The sequence below is a fragment of the Lactuca saligna genome, chromosome 3 (genome assembly GCF_052625555.1).
Source record: "Lactuca saligna cultivar CGN05327 chromosome 3, ASM5262555v1, whole genome shotgun sequence".
NCBI classification, from domain to species: domain Eukaryota; kingdom Viridiplantae; phylum Streptophyta; class Magnoliopsida; order Asterales; family Asteraceae; genus Lactuca; species Lactuca saligna.
This window is the reverse complement of record NC_136419.1, coordinates 65880015-65907083: the sequence shown is the minus strand read 5'-3', so window position 1 is coordinate 65907083 and position 27069 is coordinate 65880015.

Sequence of the window (27069 nt, the reverse complement as noted above, 5' to 3'; positions counted from 1 at the left end):
ACTCGGTGAGTAGGATCGAAGTCCAAAGTTTCGTGTGGATTATGGGACTCGACGAGTTGATGAGTCAAGTCGGCAAGTTGACTCAACTCGGAGCGTTGACTTTGACCAAGTTTGACTTTTGAGGGTATTATGGTCTAAGTGTTATTTTGGGTATTGATAGTTCGGGGAGCCGAAGGATCAGCAGTTCAGGAGTTTCCGCTTAGCAGTCAGAAGTGTTCAGCTACTCTTCAGTAGTGTGAGGTGTGTCGCCCATTGTGTTTATGTATCGTAGAAAGACCGGGGGTTAGCCCTCGCCCGATGAATGGTATAATGCTAGAGGTCTTTGTGATTCTTACATGTGTAGGTATGATAGCTTCCAGGCTAGGGGTCCGATGTCGGGGCAAGCCCGAAGTATGTTAGATGATAATATGGTTCCAGACTGGCAGTCTGATGCCGAGGAAATCCCAAGGAAGGTTCGTATGTTGTATGTTAGATTATACTTGTTGTCTCTGTGATACTTTTATGTGCTTGGTAGGGAGGTGAGCGTGGGCGAGGTCCCGTATCTCATTACTAGCTGAGTGTGGATGGGGTTCCATATCTCAATATTAGCACAGTAGGGGCGAGGCCCGTGATAGGAAGGGAGTGAGTGTGGGCGGGGGGGGGGGGGGCGTATCTCACTACTAGCAGGGGTATGTACGAGGTTCTATGACCCCTCGGTATCAAACCAGGGGCGGGGCCCAAGTTAGGTGAGGCCTTAGATCGGGAGTACAGTAAGAGCATAATTATTTATGTACTAGTATGTTACTTGATATTATGTATGTGTATAGTGGGTGAAGCCCAGAGATAGGCGGGGCCTAAGAGAGACATATATGTATACCGAGCGGGGCTCGATGCCAAGCGGGGCCTGATGCCGGGCGGGGCCCGATGCCGGACCAAGTCCGATGACGAGCAAGACCCGATGCAGCGGGCGGGGGCCCAGTATGTTGTTATGCGTATATGGTATGTGGTAGGTTGGGGAACTGACTAAGCTTCGTGCTTACGGTTTTCAGTTTTGGTATCAGGTACTTCCGGTAGTGGAGGGAAGAGTTCGGGATGATCGCATGGCACACACCAAGAAGTTTTAGTCTGGGATGTTTTACTCTGATAAAAAGAACATGTTTTGAGATGATACTCTTATTTGATATATAAACCTCTGTTTATGGATGAAATGACTTGATACTTATGCTTTTATTAAATGTTTTAAAAAGAACTTTTTGGTCATGATTTTTGGGAGTTACAGTTTAGTTCCCTATAAATTGTTTATGAACTATATCTCATTCTGGGGTAGAGTGTGAGATCAAAGCGGAGTGTCGTATTCATCCTCTTTCTTGGATGACCAAAAATGATGGGTTCAAATTAGACAACTAGCAACTATGTATGGGCCATCGACCAAAGTAGATGACAACACTTGATTATTCTAGGCCGTCTAGTAAATTACGTTGCTAGTATGGACTTACAACCCACAGACGTAGATAAGATATTTATTAATAACTGTAAATGTTGGTTGCCTTTATATGACTTACACTGGCCATAGACTCCCCTAACTGTGTAGTTAACTAGATACTTTAACGGTTTATCAGGTAAGGTGATTCCTCCAGATAATCGTTGACTTTGGATTGGTGAGAATCTATTGGGCGATGTAGAATGTCTTAAGGATAATTAGGTCAGATCTTATATAACTATATTATATGTCAATGATTATTCGTAGGAATGATACTATGAATTATTATCATCAGATTATTATGGCTTGAAAACCTTATGCATTTCACTAGGTTTCTCAATCCTGACACACTCATTTTATATGTATCACAGTCATATAGTTGCTGAAGCTTAGTTAGGATGCCGAGTGAAATAAGAGATGAGCATGTTATAGTATTTCTGGACCTTTATATATTTACGTAGTAATGTATGTTTTAAAATGAAAATTGTAGATCTCGTCGATAGCTACGTGTTGTTACAAAACCCATCAAAAACAGAGCTCATTTGAGTAAGTTATGATTTTTTTTAAGAAATCAAAAAAAAATTCGCGTGCAGTTATGCAAGAACAAAACATATAGAAGTTGATTTTCATTTTGTTAGAGAGAAGGTAGCTATGGGTTCATTAGATGTCCGTTTTATATCCACTAATGATCAAGTGGCCGATGGTTTTACCAAGCCAATTACTCACCATATGTTGGAACGCCTGAAGTACAATCTTAACCTCCAACCAGTCAAGATTGAGGGAGAATATAAACATAAGCCGGTGACTTAGACTAACATATATAAGTTTGAATATAAGGTTTTTTGTATTGATAGAACTTATGTTATTTAAATATATGTAATCATTATCTTGTAAACTTGTGTTAATATACACACGAGTTTACAACATAAGAATTACATACATTTAAATGGGACTAAAGGTCCTTCACGGCAAACCATTCTTTCAACTGCATGGCTGTTTCCTTTTTCTCCGTTTCTTCTTTAGCCATCTATATGATGGTTATTAGTTATTGATGCTTGTTATTAGTTATTAATGCTTGTTATAACACTCTTGTTATTAATCTTTGAATATGCTTATTGTTTACATTCCTAAACACCAAAACATCTTTTCCCTTCATCCAATTTTTAATCTCTTATACCCTTCACCGATTAATAATAATAAAATAATATAATTGTCTGTATTATGCTTTTTTCCCGCAAAGGTTTCCATTTAATTCTTTATGTCTTATTTGCTCTTTATTTACATGTGGTTCTTCCATGGTTAATTGATTTCTACAACAACGTTGCATATTATTATTATATAGAGATAAATCGTTTCTTTTAAATGTAAGTCAGCCATGAAGAAAAAACTTGTTCATAAAATATATGTTTTAAGTTGAATTCCAGCCTTTGTATACTACCTAATGAATAGCAATATGTCAAAGTGTGGGGTAAATAATTGCACATGGTTCAATCTGATTTCTAAGACATCTAAAAGAAATAGTTCCTAAATAAATACCGTTAAGTAAGGGAAAATATATGAGATTCAACACAACTGACTTTTTAATTTGACAAGTATCACGTCTTGCATTTATATACATTTATCTTTTTATTTTGTACATTGTGTTTTGGGTGTTACTATTAGCATGATAAAAATTATGTATTTAATGTAACTATCAATTGTCATAATGATTGAGTTTGTAAACACACCAACCTTTTCATTATTTAACTATGATGTTCTTTTATGTTTGTTTTATATTTTACACCGTTTATAAACAAAAAAGTTTCAAAATACCCTTAATTTTTTATATTTTAAGTTGAACTCTAATACATTTATAATATATTTTTTATACATATTTTTTATAGTTACTATATTACCTAATTATATCACAAATGTTCAAAAATAATCATAAATATAAACATAATCTTGTTTTCAGATGTTAATATGTAGTATCAATGTATCATGTATCCTCGGTTGATTAAAAATTATTCGTGCGTGAAGACTTTTCATATATAATACCAAAAGTCTCATTGAGATGTTAGTTTGAAACCAAGTAGCTTATCATACTTTAACATCAATATGTAGCATCGATGTTTGTTAGGATTCATAAGTCATTGTTCTTGTCAATTTTAGGGTCAACTACGTTTTTCATTAATTTAATAATTTTGATTATGAAAAAATATTGACATACACTTCCACCTATGACTTTATTTAAGGTGATCATGTGTCTAGATGGCTTAGCCAACTAAGATGCATATTCGAAAAAATATCAAGACTTGAAAGCAAAGGTGTTCAGATTTCATGTTTGACCAGGCATTTAAGTGGTTATAATAGGCTTACGCCCAAGCGGACATTTTTATAAACATGCTTATTATAATCAACTATGATTTTTAACCAACCTCAACAAGAAAATCAACAAACAGTGTAAAATGGACATTGTAACAAATTACAGTCTTATTAACCTACTTTTTACATATCTCTCGGTTGTTTACTAACATATTCACTTCTTTGGATCTTTTTAAATTTTCGTGAAAATTTAGTAAAACTTATATTTACTTAAAGACGGTTAACAAGTTTATTTACAAACCGGTTTTTGAAACATCGATCTTTAATCCGATTCGTATACTATAAGTCTATAACTCATTTCAAATTCTGGAACCTTTCTATGTTTTCCTCAAACGAACTTGGATTTTCGTAACACAACTAGAGATGCACACAAAAACCGGTTTCACTATTCAAAACCGGATCCAATCCGAAACCGGATTGGGTCAAAACCGGTTTTGACCAAACCGGATCGGATCGGATTTAAAACCGGATTTTCAATCGGATCCTAATCCTATATTCCAAATCGGATTTGATACCGGATCGTAAACCGGATTCGCTAAAAACCGGATCCAAATCCGCCCCAAAATCCGATTAAAACCCACTAAAATCGATTTAAACCGGTTTCAAATCGGATTAGAATCGGATTCGGATTTTGGTTAGAACCGGATCGGATTTTGACCGGATTCGGATCGGATTTTGACTGGATCGGATTTTTGATGACGTAAGCGAAACCGGATCGGATTCGGATCCGGATCGGATCGGATCGGATTCGGGTTTTGTGCATCTCTAAACACAACCCAAGGTCGGGGCCCAAACTCCATAATCAAGTCTTTTGAACAAATATATTTGAAATTTGAAAAATAGGAAGTTATAAATCCATTTTTCCCTAGAGATGACAAAGTTGACTTTGCTCTATAGGGGTTCGAATAAGGACCCAACCATAATCAGCCATAGAAAGACCAGACATGATTAGACCGGTTATATCCATTGAAGGCACTTTCAAGTCTCAACCGTCGATGGTATCGTTTGGCCTAAGAATTAAGTTTGGAAGTGCGGTAGGGTCTAGAGAGTTGAGACCGAGCCCAATTGGAACATGATAGTATTACTATTAGTAGGTATTTTAATACAAATTTGTTTTATTTGTCATTTTCTAAAATCTTTAAATATTTTTTAGCCAAAATATTAAATTATTTAGAGTAAAAAAATTAGAATTGTTTACTTTAAAATATTAACATCCTCTCTAATAAATGATGGTTTTTTTGCTATTTTTTATACTCTAATTCAATTTATCACATGTTATTGTATGATTATTTTGAAATAATTTTTTTTTTCATATTTCATTTTATGATTTTTTATTTTATTAATTTTTCACATAATATTTTAATGTAATAACTGCAATAAATATAGTAATGAATAGATATCAATTTCATTAATGAACTAATATTTTATTTTCAAATTTCTCAAAATTAAAGCTTATTTGTATCTTTTATTTATTTAAATTTAAAAGATAAAAAATATTTCCATTATAATAATTCATCATTTTTTTTTCTTATAAATTCAAAGTTCTCGATTATTTTTACTTTTATATTTAATTTTTTTTTTAAAATTAACTTATATAATATATTGGTCTCATAATTAGTATAAAGTAAACATTAGATCCCACAAAAAAGATTACAAATTGATGTGTTAAATTCTATAAATTGGTATATGGCTCAAAACTCGACACCTGAAAGTATTGTTAATATTCCGTACGTGTGACGGTTTGGTAAGGTTTAATCAACTAAAAATATATTTATCTTAAATCAAATATATTAAATAAAATAAATGACATGGTACATCATACGAGTGTAGGTAGGGGTTAATATTAAGAACATTAACACAACACCGTTTTAGTTCATAATTTAATATTAGATCAACGTAAATAGATGTTATCTAAACTAAATTAAAAAACAGTTAGGCTAGATAATCCATTTTACCAAAATAATAGTGGTGGTCAAACATGTTTTATTGTATCAATTTTATAATATTGACCGATTAAAAAAAACATGAGAGGAAGTTGGAAATTATTGAAACGAAGATATTGTGATGGACACATGTATAACATTGTTGAATAGTATATCAAACACGATAATAAAAGACTCACTACTGAGAGTAGCAAGCTATATAAACTAAATTAAAACAACAGTTAGGCTAGATAATCCATTTTACCAAAATAATATTGACCGACTGAAGAAAACATGAGAGGAAGTTGGAAATTGTTGAAACGAAGATATTGTGATGGCCATATTATATAACGTTATTGAATACGATATCAAACACGGCAGTAAGAAACTCACTACTGAAACATTTAATTTACAACCGTAAAACAAAGCTTAGCGAGTTCTCATAAAATACCACACACCACAATATATATATATATATATATATATATATATATATATATATATATATATATATATATATATATATATATAATGCATGCATACATGAACATTCAGTCTGACTGGACCATCTCGCAATGCCTACAATACATTTGGACTGCTCTCTTGAGCCTACAGTCTAGCTAGACCGCCTCATAAGGCCTATGGTACACCTGGGCCGTTATCTTTGGCCTCTAGTCCATGACTGGCCTGCCTCCTACAACATACAGTTGATCTGCAGCTGGCTTACAACACACTGATGACCCGCCCGGGTATCTTGGCCTACCGCACACAGAAGGACCGCCTCAACCCACCATCCAATATGTCGACATATAAATCAAAGAAAAATATAAACACAAGCAACTATCTACACTGGTCTACCTGTCTAACAACCTACAACTGGAAGATCACTAATAAATGCATAGTTATATGTAATCAGATGCGAGATAGATAGTTGAACATGTGATCCCATTCTAGAGCAACAACCAAACAAGGAACATGCAACAAAGCCTAGATCAATAGTTCTCAGGTTATCCTACTTGACTACATGCAACCCCTAGGGCACTCAACTAGACGATCACCTACCTTCTAGTACTCTAACCAACATACCAATGCTCCTATATCCTAACATACAAGGATATATACCATAACATATAATATAGCGAGCAAACGCACCTGAAATGAAGACCCGATAAAGCATAACGACACTATCAATTCCTCACACCGATCGGACCTACGAACCGACTAGAACCAAAAAAGATCAATCATTTATCAATAACCTAAAAGTCCTTTAAGGTTTACTTAAAGTCAAACTGGTCAAAGTAAACGTTCAACTAAGTGAACGCTTGCCACAACGTGGAGATCTCTTGGCCACGTTGTGGGCATGTTAGGACAAAACAAGCGACATGCAGGACACCACCACGTTGTGGCAAGCCCTTATGCATTCCATGGTTCCTAGCAGAATGACATATTCTTCGTTTATCCCTTAATCCTTACAGATCTAAACCTACGATTTCAGATCTAGTCCTTTTCAACGAATTGATGGATAAAGTTTCCAAATTTATCGATTAGGAATCTGTTAATGTATCCCACAAGGAATACGTTAAAGATAATAGATTCTTTATCTTTAGGACGAACTAGCTAACAGTGGCAAATCTATCCTAATGCCAGACCTGAGCCCTCACCTTCATGCTAGGACCCTCTTGTTTGGCGTCCTCATGCCCAAGTCTAATTCCTGACGACAATCTCTGGTCTAGTAATAGGACAAAACAAAGCTAGTTGCCTCCTAGAGCAACATGTTTTGCGCCCATGGAACTGTCCTCTGATTATTTTGCACCAATAGCAGATGACCACTAGTGGTGCATGATCCTCCAATGGGACTCCTCCACGTCCTGTCGGCCCAGATGGGACAGAAAGAATCATTGGGAACATGTACAAGAAACAACATGTATAAAAGGATCCTTCTTGTCCAGAAGAAGGGACCGCTTTATCTCCATCAAAACCCTAATTACCTTATCCTCAAACAAAAACTAACCAGATCATTAGAGCTTCGTCTGGAGACCACCTATCGGATGTCAACTGACTTTATCTCTTCATTGTCGAGATTACATGGCTCAACCCAACTAGAATTATCAAGTGACAGTGTTAAGTTCAAGGACCATATCACAACATTTGGCGACATCCGGGTGTATACTTGGAGTTACACAACCTTAATATGACTCTAGATGTTGGAAATGATGGGAAATGAACCTACAACATTTGGAAGAGGAGAAACAAGTTCATTCAAATTAATGTTGTCGCTCGAAGGCACACAACCATCTTCATCAGACGTACATGCCTCCACCCATACAGCAACAATACGGACATCAGGTCCAATAACAGGAACCGCAGCGGCAACAATCACTGCCCTATGGAGACCATCACCTATCACAACAGAGTACTTGGTTACAACCATGATTGTAGTGCCTCAGTCAACAGCGAGTTAACAGTCTCAACCACCGAACCAACAATCACACCTATCGACTCAGTGGTCACAACCAGTGGTTTCTCAACCATAATCGCTATTGCAGCAAGCAGGGACGAACACTTGGTCCCTAGGAACCATATTATCCTCCGCATAATACCCAATATCGAGCTATCAGCTCTCTCTAATAGTGGGAATGTTGCACATTCTACTATTCGCTTAACGATCTCTGATGTTTAACCCCTACTTCCAACAGTTGTAGGGGTCCATCCCCCAAGCACTTTCGTCACAAGAATCTAACCCTTAGTTTACAGCGGAGCAACAATTCAATACCCATGCTTAACAACCATAGGGGTTAAGTCTGAACATGCTCTAGTATATGGAATCAGGCTCACAGCTGCAGCAAAGCATGCAATCAATCTCTCAACAGCAACCGTAAACATCGCAAGCATTGATGTACAACCAAGCGTATGGGAACCAAAATTATGCTCAACAATTCATGATGTATAGTGGTTTTCCATATACACGTATGGAAAACCCAATAAGAAGCACCAACTTTGATTTTTTCTAGGAGCTCTTACAATTTGAGATCCCACACTCGGCGATGATACCAAACATCCCAAGTATGATGGTGGAACTGAGCCTGATGAGGATATTGACACTTACGAGTGGACGATGATGTCGCTGAGGATGGACAAGCGGTTCATTTACACATATTTCCTTATTAAGTTATCGGGAAACACCGGAAAATGGTTCAAGGCACTGCAACCAGGAAGCATCTCGAGTTTTAAGCAGTCACGATACCTTTTCCTCAACAATTTCATGCAAATAAGTAAGGGAAAGGGAGATGCGAACTCAATAATGGCATGTAATAAAAAAGAAAGAGAGTCAAGACAAGCATATTATGATAGATTCACTCTGGAGATGCTCAACATCCCAGACTGTGACGAGTTCCTTGTAACTGGCGCCTTCGTCCAAGGCTTACTCCCTAGCCCTTTGTCGAAGAAGATGCAAGGGAAAATACATTAGTCTTGAGACGATTTTAGTACAGAGTCGAGAAGTATCTCAGACAGATCGAAGGTGAAGAGAGAAAAGAAGACAATCTAAAAGCTATTGTTGATGAATACATTAAGCAAGAAGAAGCAGTCTCTCGTCCCAACACTGTCCATCGAGAGCGCCAGGACGGAGGCCACGACAAGCATAATTGGCACTCGCGACACCCATCCTAGAGATATCGTCCTTTTGGAAAAGATGAGCACCGGGGACACCGAATCGATATCCATGCCATCAAGAAAACTCCTCCTAAGATGGAAAAAGAATAGGGCAGGTACTGTGAGTATCACAAGAGAAAATAGCAACGAGTACACGCAACTGAAGAGAGAGATTGAAGAAAAACAGCCGGAAGGCGATCTCTCTGACATCGCAAAGGACCTGAGATCCAATTTTGATGCTAATCAGAAGAACGATCAAGCTCAATAAGACATAGGCAAGTGCCCAGAGAAAAAGAATAACATCTTCACCATCTTCATGCCATGCAAGAGGGTCGAATCCCACAAAGAAAAGGATGACACCGAGGTATTATCTGGCAACATACTTAGTATCAAATTTTCGATTGATAACCCAAGGCTACCAAATTGGGATCCTAGGGATCCACTCCTGATCACTTCCTACATATGCCAGACGTAATTTCACCATGTCTACAAAGACAATGGTAGCAGCACAAACATACCATGTGAGCATTGTTTTGGGCAATTACCCACCTCCTAGAAGGAAGGATTAAAATCCCCTATAGGCGGACCATTGATAGGCTTCACAGGGCACAACCTATGGCCGCTGGGCACCATACATTTTCCACTTACCATTATCAGTCACAATGGGAGGGATAGAATCACGTGAACAATCAAATTTTCTATGATATGCCTCCCAACAAAGCATAAATCTTGCTTGGGCAACCGACACTTTTCTAGCTGCAGGCCATACCTTCAACAATCCATAGTATTTAAATTTCATAACACTCGTTAGGTAAGTTGCAATAGTTACCATTAACCCATGAGCACAACACTTTCACCAAGTCACCGCCACACCAGATCTAGTGCGAGCCCTGAAAAATTCAAAGGATGATTGTCAAATAGAGATGCATATCATCCATCTGGATTACACATAGAAAACAGTCTGAATAGGTGCCAACTTATCAAAAGAAGTGAAGCTAAAACTATTTTCCTCTTAAAGCACAATTACAAGGTTTTCACATGGCAACCAAAGGACATGTAGGAGTTGAATGAATGTCGTATAAGCTAAGGGTTGAAGGTTCATAAGGATTGTGAGTATTTAGGATTGGGAAGTTATTAGGAGACTTAGACACAAATATGCGCATTGAGGTTTTGGTATAATGGCTGAGTTAAAAATAAATTGTTCTATATGATGGTGGTGATGAAGATTTGAATTAAAATTAATTAGTTTTGCTTGAGGGAAAGCAAAAGACAAGTGTGGGGTATTTTGATATGTACATATCTACATATAGTTTACATCATATCTTAATACTTTTAGCTATAATTATGGTTATTATAGTACAAAATGTACTTATTATGTTTAATATCTGTTATGTAGAGTAAAAGACATGCTCGGAAGCAATATGGAAGCTGGAAGTAGGAAAAGACGAGCTTAGAAAAGAAGAAGACACAAGAAGGATGTTGCTAGATAGCTTGACTCCTTGTCAGTATTTTGACCATATCTACTAACTTGTAACTCTGATTAAGGGGATTCAAAATGATCTGAAAACTAGACACAATTTCAGACGACTTTTGTGTTTTGAGAAAAGTCATATTTCCAACCACCATGACATGGTGAATGGAATCTTAGTGATTCTTGACGTTGGCTTAGGGAATACGGGATAAACAGTGCTTCCAAAATTAGAGGTTTGCAAAAATGAGTGTCGTATAAGCTAAGGGGTGAAGGTTCATAAGGATTGTGAGTATTTAGGATTGGGAAGTTATTAGGAGACCTAGACACAAATATCCGCATTGAGGTTTTGGTATAATGGTTGAGTTAAAAATGAATTGTTCTATGTGATGGTGGTGATGAAGATTTGAATTAAAATTAATTAGTTTTGCTTAAGGGAAAGCAAAAGATAAGTGTGGGATGTTTTGATATCATGATATGTGCATATCTACATATATATATATATATATATATATATATATATATATATTACATCATATCTTAATACTTTTAGCTATAAGTATGGTTATTATAGTAAAAAATGTACTTATTATGTTTAATATCTATTATGTAGAATAAAAGACATGCTCAGAAGCAATATGGAAGCTGGAAGTAGGAAAAGACGAGCTTAGACAAGAAGAAGACACAAGAAGGATGTTTCTAGACAGCTTGACCCCTCATCAGTATTTTGACCATATCTACTAACTTGTAACTCTGATTAAGGGGATTCAAAATGATCTGAAAACTAGACATAATTTCGGACGAATTTTGTGTTTTGAGAAAGGTCGGATTTCCAACTACCACGACGTGGTGAATGGAATCTTCGTGATTCTTGATGTTGGCTTGGGGAAGACGGGATAAACATGAGGACCACGATGTGGCACCTTTACCACGTTGTGCTGGCCAGATTTTAGGCAAGTATATATATATATATATATATATATATATATATATATATATATATATATATATATATATATATATATATATATATATATATATATATATATATATATCCAAACATTTTGATCAATTGGGAGGCTTGGAAGTGACTTTCTGGAGAAGTATTGCGACAAAATCCCTTCTAAGAACCCTTTCTGGACGATTTTGGAAGCTTGGAAGTCGATTGGATCAAGGATTCACATCTATACATTTGGTTTGCTTAGTTTACTGATGTTTAGCTTAGTTTAACTTATGTTTATGTGTTAATCATCTATGATTATGAGCAAAAAACCTTTGCTTTCGTTTAGTTAGAAGAAACCTAAAAGGCTAAAACTATGAGTTAGTTTCTTACTTTATGGATTATATGAATTTGGTTTATGCATGTGTTTGATTATCATTACCTAGCATGCTAAAGTTTGTAACTTTTTTGCTTAATTTCAAGTGTAGTGTAGCTTAGTAACCATTAAATTACATGAACTTGATTACCTAGTGATTTAGTGACCATTAAATTACTAGAGCTAGGATCGACCAAATCTTAGATAAGTAATAAAAGTAACAAATTTAGTAGTGTTGGAGAACATAATTGTGACAATATTTGTGTTTCCTTAGATAAATCTTACATAGCCCATCTATAATGAATAACTAATTTTGTGTTTTGCTTGTGTATGACCATACAAGGTAGTTCATGAATTGGTGAAAATATTAGTAAATTTGGACTTAAATTGCTAATTACATATAACTTGGTAACCAACTTCATTAATCCATAAATAAGAACTAACCATAGGAAAATATGGATTCAAAACTAAACGAAAGTGTTTTTAATATATTGATTACAATCTTTTTTAGTATAGTGCTTAAGTTTTTCTGAACTTGTAAAATCAGATAAAAAAACCCGTCATTTTAGTTATTTTTCTTAGTATAGCTTTTAGTAGTTAATTTATTAATTAAATACCGTTCCCTATGATTGACACCCGACTTACCTAAGCTATTCTATAATTCGACTAGGTACACTGCCTAGGTGCATATTGGCTAGTTATGTTCGTTAGGTTATAAATTCAAAACTAGATAGGTATAATTTTTGCACATCAGATTTCTAATTATCAAATGAAAGTTTTTATTTGAATTTTTAGGCTGTTACAAGTTGGTGTCAAAGCCTTGGTTTGAGGGATTCGGGCACACTCTCGTGTGTGTCAAAACTCAAAAAGCGGAAATGGTAAACCTTTTTCGAAAGAAACTAAAAGTTAAAGTTATTCTTGAAAATAATTTGCGTAAGTAAAAAGGGGGGAGTGTAATACGCGTAATCGGCCAAGCTCAAGTAAGTGTTCGCAATGTATTAACCATGTTATAGTTATATTTGGAAATTGATGTTGAATTGATTATTTGCTAAGTATATGCTTTCAAAGTTGTATATGTCTAGGATTGCATAGCCATAGAATGATGGATTCTGCCTTGTTCCTGTTCCTTGTTTGGTTGTGATTTTGGGTAGAAGCTTTATTTAACAGTCTATGTGATTCTATTTGTGTATAATATGCATGCATAAGGTGACCTGCTATGATTGATTTAAGTTTCTAGTTCAGTAAGGGTTGAGAAATTCTAGAATAGTCTAGGATTCGAGTTTATGTTGTATATAGTGGGTCATATTATTATGTTCGGGTGAATTAGAGGTATCAACTATGGCCTTGGGGAAGGTACAAGTAGATGTGGAAGGTAGTATTAGGCGCGTACTACTGAAAGCACAGGAGATGTACCCAAAACAAGGACAAACTGGGAAGCTCTAAGGAGTCTGATGAGGGGGAATCCCTTTCGAACTTCCTTATCAATTTATATTATGTGGTATTTTTCAGTTCAGGATGGTGATAATCACGTGAGGTGCGGGTTCAGGATCAAGTTCAGGCTCTGGTGCAAATCCCATCGATGAAAGGCTACGCGACCTCATCGCAACTGATGTTACTCATGGCATCCTTGATGCTACCCTGACGATCTTCGACACCGTCAAGGAGGGTATCATGGAGATTATGAAGGAGAGGCTCAATTCCTTTTAACCCGAGATGGTTGTAGGTCAGATTAGGACCCGAACTTCTTCATTTTGGGAGTTCAAGTCATGTGGTGTGCCTGAGTTCTTTGGGGTTAGGGACCACATCACTAGTTGTCATTGGGTTGTAGACATGGAAAATGCTCAGTGCATGAGCTTTTGCACCAAGGTGGAAAAGGTTGGATTTGCATCCTGTATGCAGAGGGATCGGGCGTGAGATTGGTGGGAGGAGGTTACCCATAAGGTAGGATCAGTAGGTGTGGCTGAGATAACTTGGGAGGAGTTTTTGCGGAGGTTTGATCTGGAGTTTGAACCATCCATTGAGGTGTAATGATTAGTGAGGGAGTTTCAGGATCTTCAGCAGACGACATAGATTGTGGCGGAGATCATCGCCAAGATCAGAAAGAGGGCGATTTTGGTTTCACAATATGATCTGGATGAGGATATGAAGAAGAATAGGTATCATTCCATGCTAAGGGATGATATCTGTGAGTTTGTGAGATTTTTGGGGTGCAAGACCTTGAATGACATGGTGGAGAAGGCCCGCGAGCGGGAAATTGAGTTGGAGCTCTGGACGAAGCAGAAGCCAAAGTAGGTTCAGGCAGCAGTGGGTCAAGCTAAAAAGCCTAAGACCTCTTATCCTCCTAGTAAGGGCCAGCAGGGACGGGGCTAATGTGCCAAGTACGGTAAGTTGCACAGTGGAGTCTGTCTGGCGGCAGCCTTGGCATGTTATGCTTATGGCTAGCCGGTCCACATGAGCAGGGATTTCCCCGATGAGGATTGTCCGAGGTTGACTGGAGAAGTAGTGGCGGTGCCCATGACCGCCACAATAAGGATTACATGGCCGCCTGATCAAGGTGGAGGATCCTACGGTGAAGCGCCATGCATTATAGCTGACCACAGAGGAGGCCCGACCAGCACCAAACGTCGTGACTGGTATGTGATCTATTTTTGTCATATCTATTTTATTGTTATTCTCATGCTGTTATGATATTGTATAGGGACCTTTTTGGTCAATGGATTGTCGCCCATGTTCTTTATGATTCGGGGGCTACCCCATCATTTGTATCTCTTATGCTTAGCAAGAAGTTTGAGATGCTCCGGGGACTTTGGAATCCCCACTCAAGGTGGAGATTGCAGATGACCACATCGTGAGCGTTGCGAGGGTATTTTGGAGGAATGTCCTGAATATGTTCGCTGAGAGTTTTCCTTTTACTTTGGTTCCGATTCTGTTGAGAGGATTGAAAGTAATAACCAAAATGGATTGGTTAGGGCCCAATAGGGTTGATGTCACATAGATCTGAACTACCTCTTCACTCTTTTCTATTCTCTTGATGGCAACTAAGGCGGAGAGATCTTCTAGTCACAATCAAAAAGATACGTTAGAATTGCCCCATGGACTATGCCCCTGTAGTAGGCTCCAACGATCAAGTTAGATCAGGTGGTAGATTTGAGATGATTCTACATAGCTAGATAGAACCATCTTGGTGCAAGAGGTAGCGTATGGTGGCTAACGGTGGTGGGTGGCGGTTGAGCCACCCAACTGGAGTATAATGTGGCGGCTGAGCCATTATGAGAGAGAGATATGGGTGACAGCTGAGCCATTGGCTGAAGTCCCCCTCCATGAATGAGGCACTATTCTATTTATAATGGACAATTAGGCCAAGGGGAATTAGGTCAGGCCTTGGGCCAGCCCAATTAAGGCCTAACTAGCAAGGAGTTGGACAAGCCCTCCTGGAGTCGCCGAGTGAGGCTGGAAGGTGCGCACCAGGAATGGATGGAAAGGTAGCGCCAGGCAGGGGAGCACCAGGCCAGGCCAATAGTAGAGTCCACAGCAAGGCTGGCAAGGAAGCGCCAGGCAAAGCTAGTGCGCCAGAGCTGTCTAGGCCATGCTAATGGACCATATATCATCAAGTCCCCTGTAACGTTCGGGTTTCAGGGCTGAACATATTTGTCAATGTAATAGTCTAGGTCAACTATTTTAACTCTTATTGATGTAATAAAGATGAAATATTTGAGTATTATGTGAATTATGTGCTTACAATTTAATTATAAATAAGGAACAAAAATAAGCGTCAAAAATTAAAGTGTGATATAAGCCCGATATCTCTACATAAATTTGTAGAATATGTCTTAAGGTTTCCGTACATATAAAGAATGCCGAAATCCGAGTTATAACGAAGAAGTTATGCCTCGTCGAAGTTTTTACGGCAAAACCGGCACGGCACCAGGAAGCGTAAATAGTGAATTTACGATAGAAGACTTTTTAGCCTTAGCGATCTAAACGAAAACCGTAGAATATGTTAAACCGAGAAAATCCATAAAAAGAACGCCCAAATCTGACTTTGTATGAAGAAATTATGATTTTTCTAAGATTCGGCTTAGCAGTGCACGATCTGAAACTCGAATTTTAGTTCGAGCGGTTTTTGGATTACGCGACCTAAATGAGAGTTGAAGGTCTCATTAATAGGAACTTAACGGTAAAAAGACAGACAAAAACGGAGTCCGTATGAAGGAGTTATGAAATCTTCGCGGTCATTTAACAGTCTAAACGCCTCCTACTGTTAAATTTGAGATCAGTCGAGAATTAGCCGACGGAGTCTAAACGAAAGTTATAGATCTTGATTTTACCTATGCGTGGATATAAAGAACGTCGATAACGGTGCTCGTATGCGAAAGTCATGATTTTTCTAAGTTTGAAGGCTGATACGCGATAGGGGGTGACGTGGCACCACCAGAGGGCCACCACATGGACCAACTCGGCGAGTAGGTCCCCCTACTCGGAGAGTCCATCAGATATTTTCACTATAAATAGAGGTGTCGGGTCTAGCCTTCTCTTCACACCTCCCAAACTCACTTTCTCTCTCTAGTTTCTCTCTCTAGCCTCCCTAACCCCCCTAAAAGCCTAGGTAAATCCCCTAGCACCTGAAGGAAGCCCCCAGGCTCCCGGAGTCCAGAGAAAAGAGCCTCTCGGCTCGGGAACGCTACTCCAGCGAAGCCCGGTTTTCGAGAAAAACCCGCTGTAAGTGAGCTGTATCTATCCTATCTTTAGTTTAGCTTATGTTTTAATATAGGAATGTTATTAGGTCCTTAAAATAATTATTTGGGCTATTATTATGAGTTATATTGAGTGTTATTAACACTTATATAATAATAATAGTCAGACAATTAATTTGTCGCGGTTATCATTAGACTAAACCCTAGTGGTATCGATACTAGGGTTTATCGAAGGAAAATCGTTGTGAGAGTATCGAAGCGCTGTCCGAGTGCTGAGTCACCACCTTTCAAGTGAGTGCATAGTTACTTTCAGCTTACACATAGATATGAAGTATTTGATATAAATTACGTGCTATGTGTGCATATTATCTGAATACTTGCTATTTATGCTGGATGAACGTTTTATACATGTTTTCAATGATTTAAACTGTATATGTATTGTATATCTACAAAATGTGTTGGGTAAAACATGGGTAGATGTAATAGTTGCTGTGTGACAAAATAAAATAATGAGAGGCCTCGTTATAGATGTTAATGATGATCCAGTCATCTAGCGGAGTATAGATGATGACCACAGACTATTCTAGACAGTCCAGTGGAACACTAGCAGGCTCGCAACCTGTAGGTGTTTATTCGAACTATGTGTTTATTTGAACTGTGTGCTCACCAAATGTACTCCATCCCCACATGGTTGCCTTAAGGACATTTATTGCTGAGGAATCCCCTTAGCAGTAGTATCCGTCCCGATGATAATCCTTAGGATAGGTCCCTTATGATAGATGCTTAGGAACGTAATGAGAGGATAACAGGAACGGGTAATCGGGTTTGTTTAATTTAATGAAGTTAATAAACTCATTTATTGTGGGTTGAAAACCCTATGTGCTCACCAGGCTCCCAAGCCTGAACCACTCAGTTTTATGTATTACAGGTAGTGGCGCTTGAGCATAAATATGATGTTGGACGAGGGATTACGGATATACGCCTGTAGATATGAAATAATGTAGTAAGGCTTAAATTGTACTGTTTATGCTTTTGATCTGTACGAACATGACATCCCAAGTCTTTTAATGAAATACATTTCTATGGAAATGTTTTTGATAAATCTTTATCATATTTGTTTTGGGACAAATTCCGCATCACTTTTATTTATAATGTTACTTAGATTTTTAAACAAAGCATAAACAAACCGGTCTTTTCTGGCCGTGATTTTGGGGATGTCACAGTTGGTATCAGAGTATTAGTTTAAGCGAACTAGGAATTTTTAGGATTTCTAGACTTAAACTTAGAATGCTAAGCGATGATTGTGAGGTGTGAGCACTAGCTTATTTTAGGAATTATGCCTAAAATGCTTTTATGTGCTAAATGCCTTGTACCTGACATGCTATTATTTGTTCGGATCTATGGTCTGTTGCCGACCGGATCTGGAAACCTTATGTGTTTAGGATTCTAAGCGTACGACTACGATATTAGAACTAGCATGTAAACGTTTCAGAGAGATAAGGATGATTTGAACATCAGTCCTAAATCAAGATCTAAATTCATCTTATTCGGTGTATAGATCAAGATGGCAAGTACCCGTAGCGGAAACGTGAATGCAAATGGGAACAGAAACCAACCCCCAGTAATTGAACAAATACCAGTTGTGGTAGCCGCTGCTGAGCCAATAACAATGCCCGGAGTGCAAGCGATGATCCAAGCGATGTTGGATCGTCAAATGGAGGAAACCATACTCTTGCTCCAACAAAATCGAGAGGAAGCAACTATTCAGATCGAATAGCCCAAGTGGAATGAATGGCAGACTGAGGAGGGAAACTACAGTGGGACTGTTGGTCAAGCCAACCCACCAATAGTTCAACAAAACAACCATGGTGACGAAGTCGAGAGGAATGAATGCAACTACAAGGATTTTCTGACAAGCCATCGACTTTCACGGGAAAGGAAGATCCAATCGGGGTCATGGATTGGATCTCAGAGATGGAGTTAGCTTTCATGACGTGCGGTTGCAGAGGAAAGCTACAGACCACGTTTGCAGTGCGTCAGTTTTGAGGAGGCGCTGTACGTTGGTGGAATACCTTGGGGAGGACTTTAAGCCCCAACAATCCCCTGCAAATGACTTGGGCAGAATTTCTGGTGCAATTCAAACGAAAGTATTGCTCAGCTCAAAACATGCTCGAGTTAGAGAACCAGTTTCTAACCCTGAAGAAGGGAAGCATGTCAATCGATGAATACACAAACAACTTCACATAAAAGATGGAGTTTGCCTTGCGTCTGGTTCCGGATGAGCTGACGAAAATTGATAAGTACGCAAAGGGACTTCCATGGGAGTACGCGGTGCCAGTGCGTCAGGCACCTACTTTGGAGGCAACTATCTGGGCTTCCAAATCTGTGGAGGACATGATTTAGGGAAGAGCTGCCAGCAAAATCGAGGTTGGCAAGAAGAGGAAATTTGAAGGGTCTGCTAAACCCAAAAAAAAGAAGTGCAAGTTTGGTTCAAAGAAGTTCGGAGGAGGAAATGAATTTAAATGCTGCGAGAAGTGAAAGAAGAAGCACTCGGGAAAATGTGGCGAGGAAGTAACCTGCTACAAGTGTGGGAAAATGGGGCACTATGCCAATGAGTGCTCCACCAACAAGAGGGTGTGCTACGAGTGCCGTGAGGAAGGGCATATTGCTAAGGATCTCCTAAAGAAGAAAGATGCGGGACGGCCCAACATGCCACCGAAACCGAAGGCGAGAGCCTTCCAGATGACGCTCGAGGCTGCAAAGGAGGCAGCAGACGTCGCATCAGGTAACTTTCTTGTAAATGGTTTGCCTGCAAATATACTATTTGATTCCTGAGCCAACTACTCTTTTGTGTCGCATAAATTTGGTGGGAAATTAGCATTGCGTGTAGAAAAACATGATAATGCCCTAATTGTAGAAGTTGCCAGTGGCAAATTCGTACCTGTTAGTAATCGTATTAGGAGCATCGTCATTGACCTAAACGGAAACAAATTTCATGAAGAGTTGTTACCCATAGAGTTAAACGATTTCGACATCATTTTGGGTATGGATTGGCTTAGCGCCAACGATGCCGAGATATTATGCCGAAAGAAGATAGTTAGGATAAACCCACCCGGAAAGGAATCATTTATGGTGTACGGGGACAAACGCAGAGTTAATTCTGGAATCATCTCCATGATGAAAGCCAAGAAATGTTTGTCCAAAGGATGTGCATCATACTTAGCATTCGTAATCGATGCTAAGAAAGAAAAGAAAGAGGTGCAGAATATATCGGTTGTATGTGATTATCCGTAAGTCTTTCCCGAAGATCTTCCCGGATTACCACCTGATAGGCAAGTGGAGTTTCGGATAGACTTGTTACCAGGTACAACACCGATAGCAAAATCACCTTACCAATTAGCACAGACGAAGATGAAGGAGCTTATGATGCAACTTCAAGAGTTGTTGGACAACGGTTTCATTCGACCTAGTTCATCACCCTGGGGAGCTCCGGTGTTATTCGTGAAGAAGAAGGACGAAAGCATGAGAATGTGTATAGACTACCGAGAGTTAAACAAGGCAACGGTGAAGAACAAGTATCCATTGCCGAGGATTGACGACCTATTCGATCAGCTTCAAGGTTCGAGCTACTTCTCAAAGATCGATCTTAGGTCGGGATATCATCAGCTGAAAGTGAGAGATCAGGATATCAAGAAGACTGCATTCAAAACAAGATATGGACACTACGAGTTCTTGGTTATGTCGTTTGGACTAACCAATGCTCCAGCATCATTCATGGATTTGATGAACAGGGTTTGTAAACCATTCCTCGATAAATCCGTGATAGTGTTCATCGACAACATTCTCATCTACTCGAAAAGCCAGGAGGAGCATGGAAAGCATCTACGAGAAGTGTTGGAAGTATTAAAGAAGGAGAAGCTTTATGCTAAGTTCTCCAAATGCAACTTTTGGATACGAGAGGTCCAGTTCTTGGGTCACGTGGTTAACCAGGAAGGGATAATGGTTGACCCCGCAAAGATCAAGGCTGTAATGAAGTGGGAACGTCCAAAGAGTCCCACGGAGATCCAAAGCTTCCTAGGATTAGCTGGATATTATCAACAATTTATCCAAGGCTTTTCTTTGATAGCCTCTCCATTGACAACATTAACCCATAAAGGAGCTACGTATACGTGGAGTGAGAAGCATAATGAGGCATTCGAGAAGCTAAAGAAGAAGTTATGTGAAGCACCGATACTTTCTCTACCTGATGGAGTTGAAGACTTTGCGGTTTATAGTGATGCATCTGGAGTCGGGCTGGGTTGTGTTCTGACCCAAAGAGAAAAGGTGATAGCATACGCATCTCGACAATTGAAAGAGCATGAAAAGAACTACCCCACTCATGATCTGGAGTTGGCAGCGGTAGTATTTTCCTTAAAGATATGGAGGGATTACCTCTACGGCACGAAGTGCAATCTCTTCACTGATCATAAGAGTCTCCAGTATCTCTTTAATCAGAAGGAGTTGAACATGAGGCAACGATGCTGGCTAGAACTACTAAAGGACTACGACTGTGAGATACTTTACCACCCATGTAAAGCAAATGTTGTTGCTGATGCTCTCAATCGGAAAGTCAACCTTGAAAGCAAAAGGCCAAGAGCGTTGAGAATTGATGTCGTCTCAACAATTGTGGAAAGTATCAGGAAGGCTCAGAAAGAAGCTTTAGGGAAGAATGACCGAAAGGAAGAACGTTTGGGCAAAATGTTAGTATTCGGGACAAATAGTTGAGGACTGAAGGTATTCCAAGATCGGATTTGGGTACCTAAGACGGGAGGAGTAAGAGACCTTCTGATGGAAGAAGCACACAAGACCATGTACTCAATTCATCCCGGTAGCACTAAAATGTATAGGGACCTAAAACCCTACTATTGGTGGCCGACGATGAAGCTCGATGTTGCAAAGTATGTGGCCGAGTGTGTGACATGTGCGAGAGTTAAGGCACAACATCAGAAACCGTATGGGAGTTTAGAACCCTTACCTGTTCCCATGGGTAAATGGGAAGACATCACCATGGATTTTGTGACTAAACTTACCAGGACGAAGAACGGACACGACATGATTTGGGTAGTCGTGGATCGTTTCACCAAGAGTGCACGCTTCATAGCAGCCAACGAGAAGTGGTCTATGGATAAGTTCGCAAATGCTTACGTGAAGGAAATTGTAAGACTTCACGGTGTTCCTCTTACGATCGTATCAGATCGTGATAGTCGTTTCACGTCAAGGTTTTGGAGGAGTCTACAAGAGGAGTTTGGTACAAAGTTGTGTTTGAGTACTCCTTATCATCCACAAACTGATGGTCAGAGCGAAAGAACGATAAACACTGGAAGATATGCTGAGAGCATGTACCCTTGAGTTCCAAGGGAATTCGGACGAGCACTTACCTCTGGTAGAATTCTCCTACAACAACAGTTTCCACTCAAGCATCAAAATAGCACCTTATCAAGCCTTGTATGGACAGAAGTTTCGTACGCCGTCTTGTTGGCTTGAAGCCGGAGAGAAGCAGTTTATGGGCCCCGAGATAGTCCATGAAACTGCCGATAAACTAAAGGTGATTAGGGAAAGGATGTTAGCAGCTCAGGATCATCAGAAGAGCTATGCTAACAAGAAAAGACGAAGGATGACCTTCGAAGTTGGGGATTCGGTTCTGCTTAAAGTCTCACCGTGGAAGGGACTTATACGATTCGGGAAACGAGAAAAGCTAAGTCCAAGGTTTATTGGACCATTCAAAGTGCTTCAAAAGATTGGGAACCAAGCTTACAAGATGGAATTGCCTGAAGAACTTAATGGTACACATAACACCTTCCATGTGTGTTATCTGAGGAAATTCACAGGAGAAGTTCCTGACATAATTCCAATCTCAGAGTTAAGAGTGGATGAGAATAAAAGGTTGATCGAAGAGCCTGAGGAAATTGTTGACCGTAAGACTAAGAAGTTACGATGCAAGATGGTCGACTTAGTGCTAGTCCGATGGAAACATTCGAATGGGCCGAATCTCACTTGGGAAACAGAGGATGACATGATGAGTCGCTATCCACATCTGTTTGCTGATTCATGATTCCGGGACGGAATCATCCTAAGGGGGAGAGAATTGTAATGCCCGGGTTTCAGGGCTAAGAATATTTGTCAATTTAATAGTCTAGGTCAACTATTTTAACTCTTTTTGAAGTAATAAAGATGAAATATTTGAGTATTATGTGAATTATGTGCTTACAATTTAATTATAAATAAGGAACAAAAATAAGCATCAAAAATTAAACTGTGAGATAAGCCCGATATCTCTACATAAAGTTTTAGAATATGTCTTAAGGTTTCCTTACATATAAAGAACGCCGAAATCCGAGTTATAACGAAGAAGTTATGGCTCGTCGAAGTTTTTACGGCAAAACCGGCACGGCACCGGGAAGCGTAAATAGTGAATTTACGATAGAAGACTTTTTAGCCTTAGCGATCTAAACGAAAACCGTAGAATATGTTAAACCGAGAAAATTCATAAGAAGAACGCCCAAATCTGACTTCATATGAAGAAATTATGATTTTTCTAAGATTCGGCTTAGCAGTACACGGCCCGAAACTCGAATTTTAGTTCGAGCGGTTTTTAGCTTACACGACCTAAATGAGAGTTGAAGGTCTCATTAATAGAACTCAACGATAAAAAGACAGACGAAAACGGAGTCCGTATGAAGGAGTTATGAAATCTTCGCGGTCACTTAACAGTCTAAACGCCTCCTACTGTTAAATTTGAGATCGGTCAAGAATTAGCCAAAGGAGTCTAAACAAAAGTTGTAGATCTTGATTTTACCTACGCGTGGATATAAAGAATGTCAAAAACGGAGCTCGTATGCGAAAATTATGATTTTTCTAAGTTTGAAGGTTGATACGGGATAGGGGTGACGTGGCACCACCAGAATTGGACACGTGGCACCACCAGAAGGCCACCACATGGACCAAATCGGTGAGTAGGTCCCCCTACTCGGCAATTCCATCAGATATTTTCACTCTAAATAGAGGTGTCGGGTCTAGCCTTCTCTTCACACCTCCCAAACTCACTTTCTCTCTCTAGTTTCTCTCTCTAGCCTCCCTAACCCCCCTAAAAGCCTAGGTAAACCCCATAGCACCGGAAGGAAGCCCCGAGGCTCCCGGATTCCGGAGAAAAGAGCCTCTTGGCTCGGGAACGCTGCTCCAGCAATGCCCGGTTTTCGAGAAAAACCCGTTGTAAGTGAGTTGTACCTATCCTATCTTTAGTTTAGCTTATGTTTTAAAATAGGAATGTTATTAGGTCCTTAAAATAATTATTTGGGCTATTATTATGAGTTATATTGAGTGTTATTAACGCTTATATAATAATAATAATAGTCAGACAGTTAATTTGTTGCGGTTATCATTAGACTAAACCCTAGTGGTATCGATACTAGGCTTTATCGTAGGAAAATCGTTGTGAGAGTATCGAAGCGCTGTCCGAGTGCTGAGTCACCACCTTTCAAGTGAATGCATAGTTACTTTCAGCTTACACACAGATATGAAGTATTTTATATAAATTACGTGCTATGTGTGCATATTATCTGAATACTTGTTATCTATGCTGGATGAACGTTTTATACATGTTTTCAATGATTTAAACTGTATATGTATTTTATAACTATAAAATGTGTTGGGTAAAACATGGGTAGATGTAATAGTTGCTGTGTGAAAAAATAAAATAATGAGAGGCCTCGTTATAGATGTTAATGATGATCCTGTCATCTAGCGGAGTATAGATGACGACCACGGACTATTCTAGACAGTCCGGTGGAACACTAGCAGGCTCGCAACCTGTAGCTGTTTATTCGAACTGTGTGTTTTTTTGAACTGTGTGCTCACCAAATGTACTCCATCCCCCACATGGTTGCCTTAAGGATATTTATTGCTGAGGAATCCCCTTAGCATTAGTGTCCGTCCCGATGATAATCCTTAGTGTTGGGTTGAAAATTATTTTGAAGATTGCATCTTTTGGGCACGACAGATTAAGTTACTTTGTTTTCCGGTTTGGGCCTGTCCAACCGTGAACCTTTTATGTTTTGTATATAAGTTTACGCTTGCATGCATATTAGGTCAAGGTTTAGAGATCTACGATATAGCGATTTATCTAGACGATAACAGGTTTCTTTAAATCGTTCTTGTAACCTTCCAATCCTCTACAGTTGATGTTCTTAATCGAGCTCTTCTGAGGATTATGTTTAATCATTCGACATGTTTGATTCTATCTTGTCTTGTTCTTATTATTGCGTTCATTTAGTTTTATATTTACGTACTTGTTCAAGATCTAATCGATCTTTGTAGATTAAAGGTTAGTTTAATCTCAACAATTGGTATCAGAGCAGGAGGCTGTGTAATCGATACACATCTTTTCTGTGAAAAAGATTTCCATTAGGGTTTTTCCGCAATCATCGATATTTATTGAGCTGTCATCTTAATTGATGTGTCTTGATATTTATTGTTTTGCCCTAATCTGCTTTATTACAAGTCTGATCTTTGAACAGGTTTTTACGATCATAATGGACGCGACGCAATCAAACCCTATTAATATTTCCAACAGCATCGGTTCGACGAAAAAGATTCCAATCTTATACACCCATGACTATGAAGTATGGGCGCATCATTTTGAAGACTACGTGATTGGATAGGAGGACAATGGTTACCTCATATGGGAAGCCATCATCAATGGACCGTTTTCTCATTCTGCAACATCCAGAATCATTAAGACACAAAAAGAGTACAACGATCTGCTTAAGGACGTGAAGGATATTGCACAAGATGAAAAGGTCAAATTCCAGTGCAATATTAAGGCGTTAAGGTTGATCAGATTCGCCCTTCAGTCCGATACATTTAGACTGGTCAGCTCATGCACAACGGCGAAGGAAGTATGGGATAGACTTCGTGAACTGTACTCCACAGACGAAGATCTTGAACATTCCATCCAAACCTTGCTTCTATCTGAGTTTGGAGAATTCAGGCAAGGGGCCGAAGAAACGGTGACCCAGACGTTTGATCGCTTCAATCATCTTCTCAGCAAAATGATCAAACACGACATTGAAAGGAAGCTTATCGAACAGAAGGTTACTTTCTTGAACGGACTGAGGTCTGAATGGAGAGCAGTGGTTTCCACAGTCAAAGCCTTTCCACAGTCAAAGCCCAAGAGAAGATTGTGGTGCAAGAGAAGAGCGTCGTTTCTGGTCTTGGTTCGTTAGCCCTCCTATCTAAAAGTAAAGCTGCAATGGAGGATGAAGAGCTCAATTTTGAGGAATATGACCTCACATCTGAGGATTATGCCATGATGGTGTCCAATCCCAAGAGGTTCATAAAGAAGAGATTCCTCAGCAACAAAAACCGAAACTGGCAGGGGAGTTACAGCTCTGAAAAGGTGAACAATGAACCGAAAGCTGAGGAGCACAAGAAGGAACCGAAGGTGGATGGCGATTCCGGAGTAAGCTGTTTCTACTGTGGTGGGAAAAACCATTTTGCCAAGGATTGTGTCCTTAAGAAGATGGCTGAAAAAGATGATGGAAATGATGAGGAAGCTGTGTTGCAGAAAAGATTGGACGAGCTGAGAAAGAAGAAGTCTACCGCTAACCCTTCTGTTAATGCTCTTGTTGTGCAGGGTTCGGTTAAAGGTGACGAGTTCGGTAGCACGGAAGTTTGGTCTACCGACTCAGAAGACGATGAAGTAAGGAAGCCTACCCATGGAAAGGCTTATGTGGCTAAGGAGGAAAGCAGTGGAGGAAGATGTTTCATGGTGACTGACGTATCTCAAATGAGGGGATACAACACCGACGGAGGAAACGATGGACCGAAGGTATAGGAGGATATGTGTTTTGCGGCCAAACCACTTAGCCAACAGTTCAGTGAGCTCGATGAACTGATAAAGAAGGTACAATCTGTTTTTGTTTCATCGAAAGTACCATCAACCTCATATGAGAAAGAACTAAAAAATGTTAATACAAGAATTTCTCATCTTGATAGTAGCTTAACTCAAACTCGAGTCACCAATTCTAACCTAACTGATCAATTGAGCAGGGTGGCATCAAAAAGTGAGGAGCGGAGAATGTGGATCGAGTTAAAGGAGTCGGAATTAGTTAAAGTTAAAGACGAAAAAATTTATTTGCAAAGAGACAATTTAAAATTG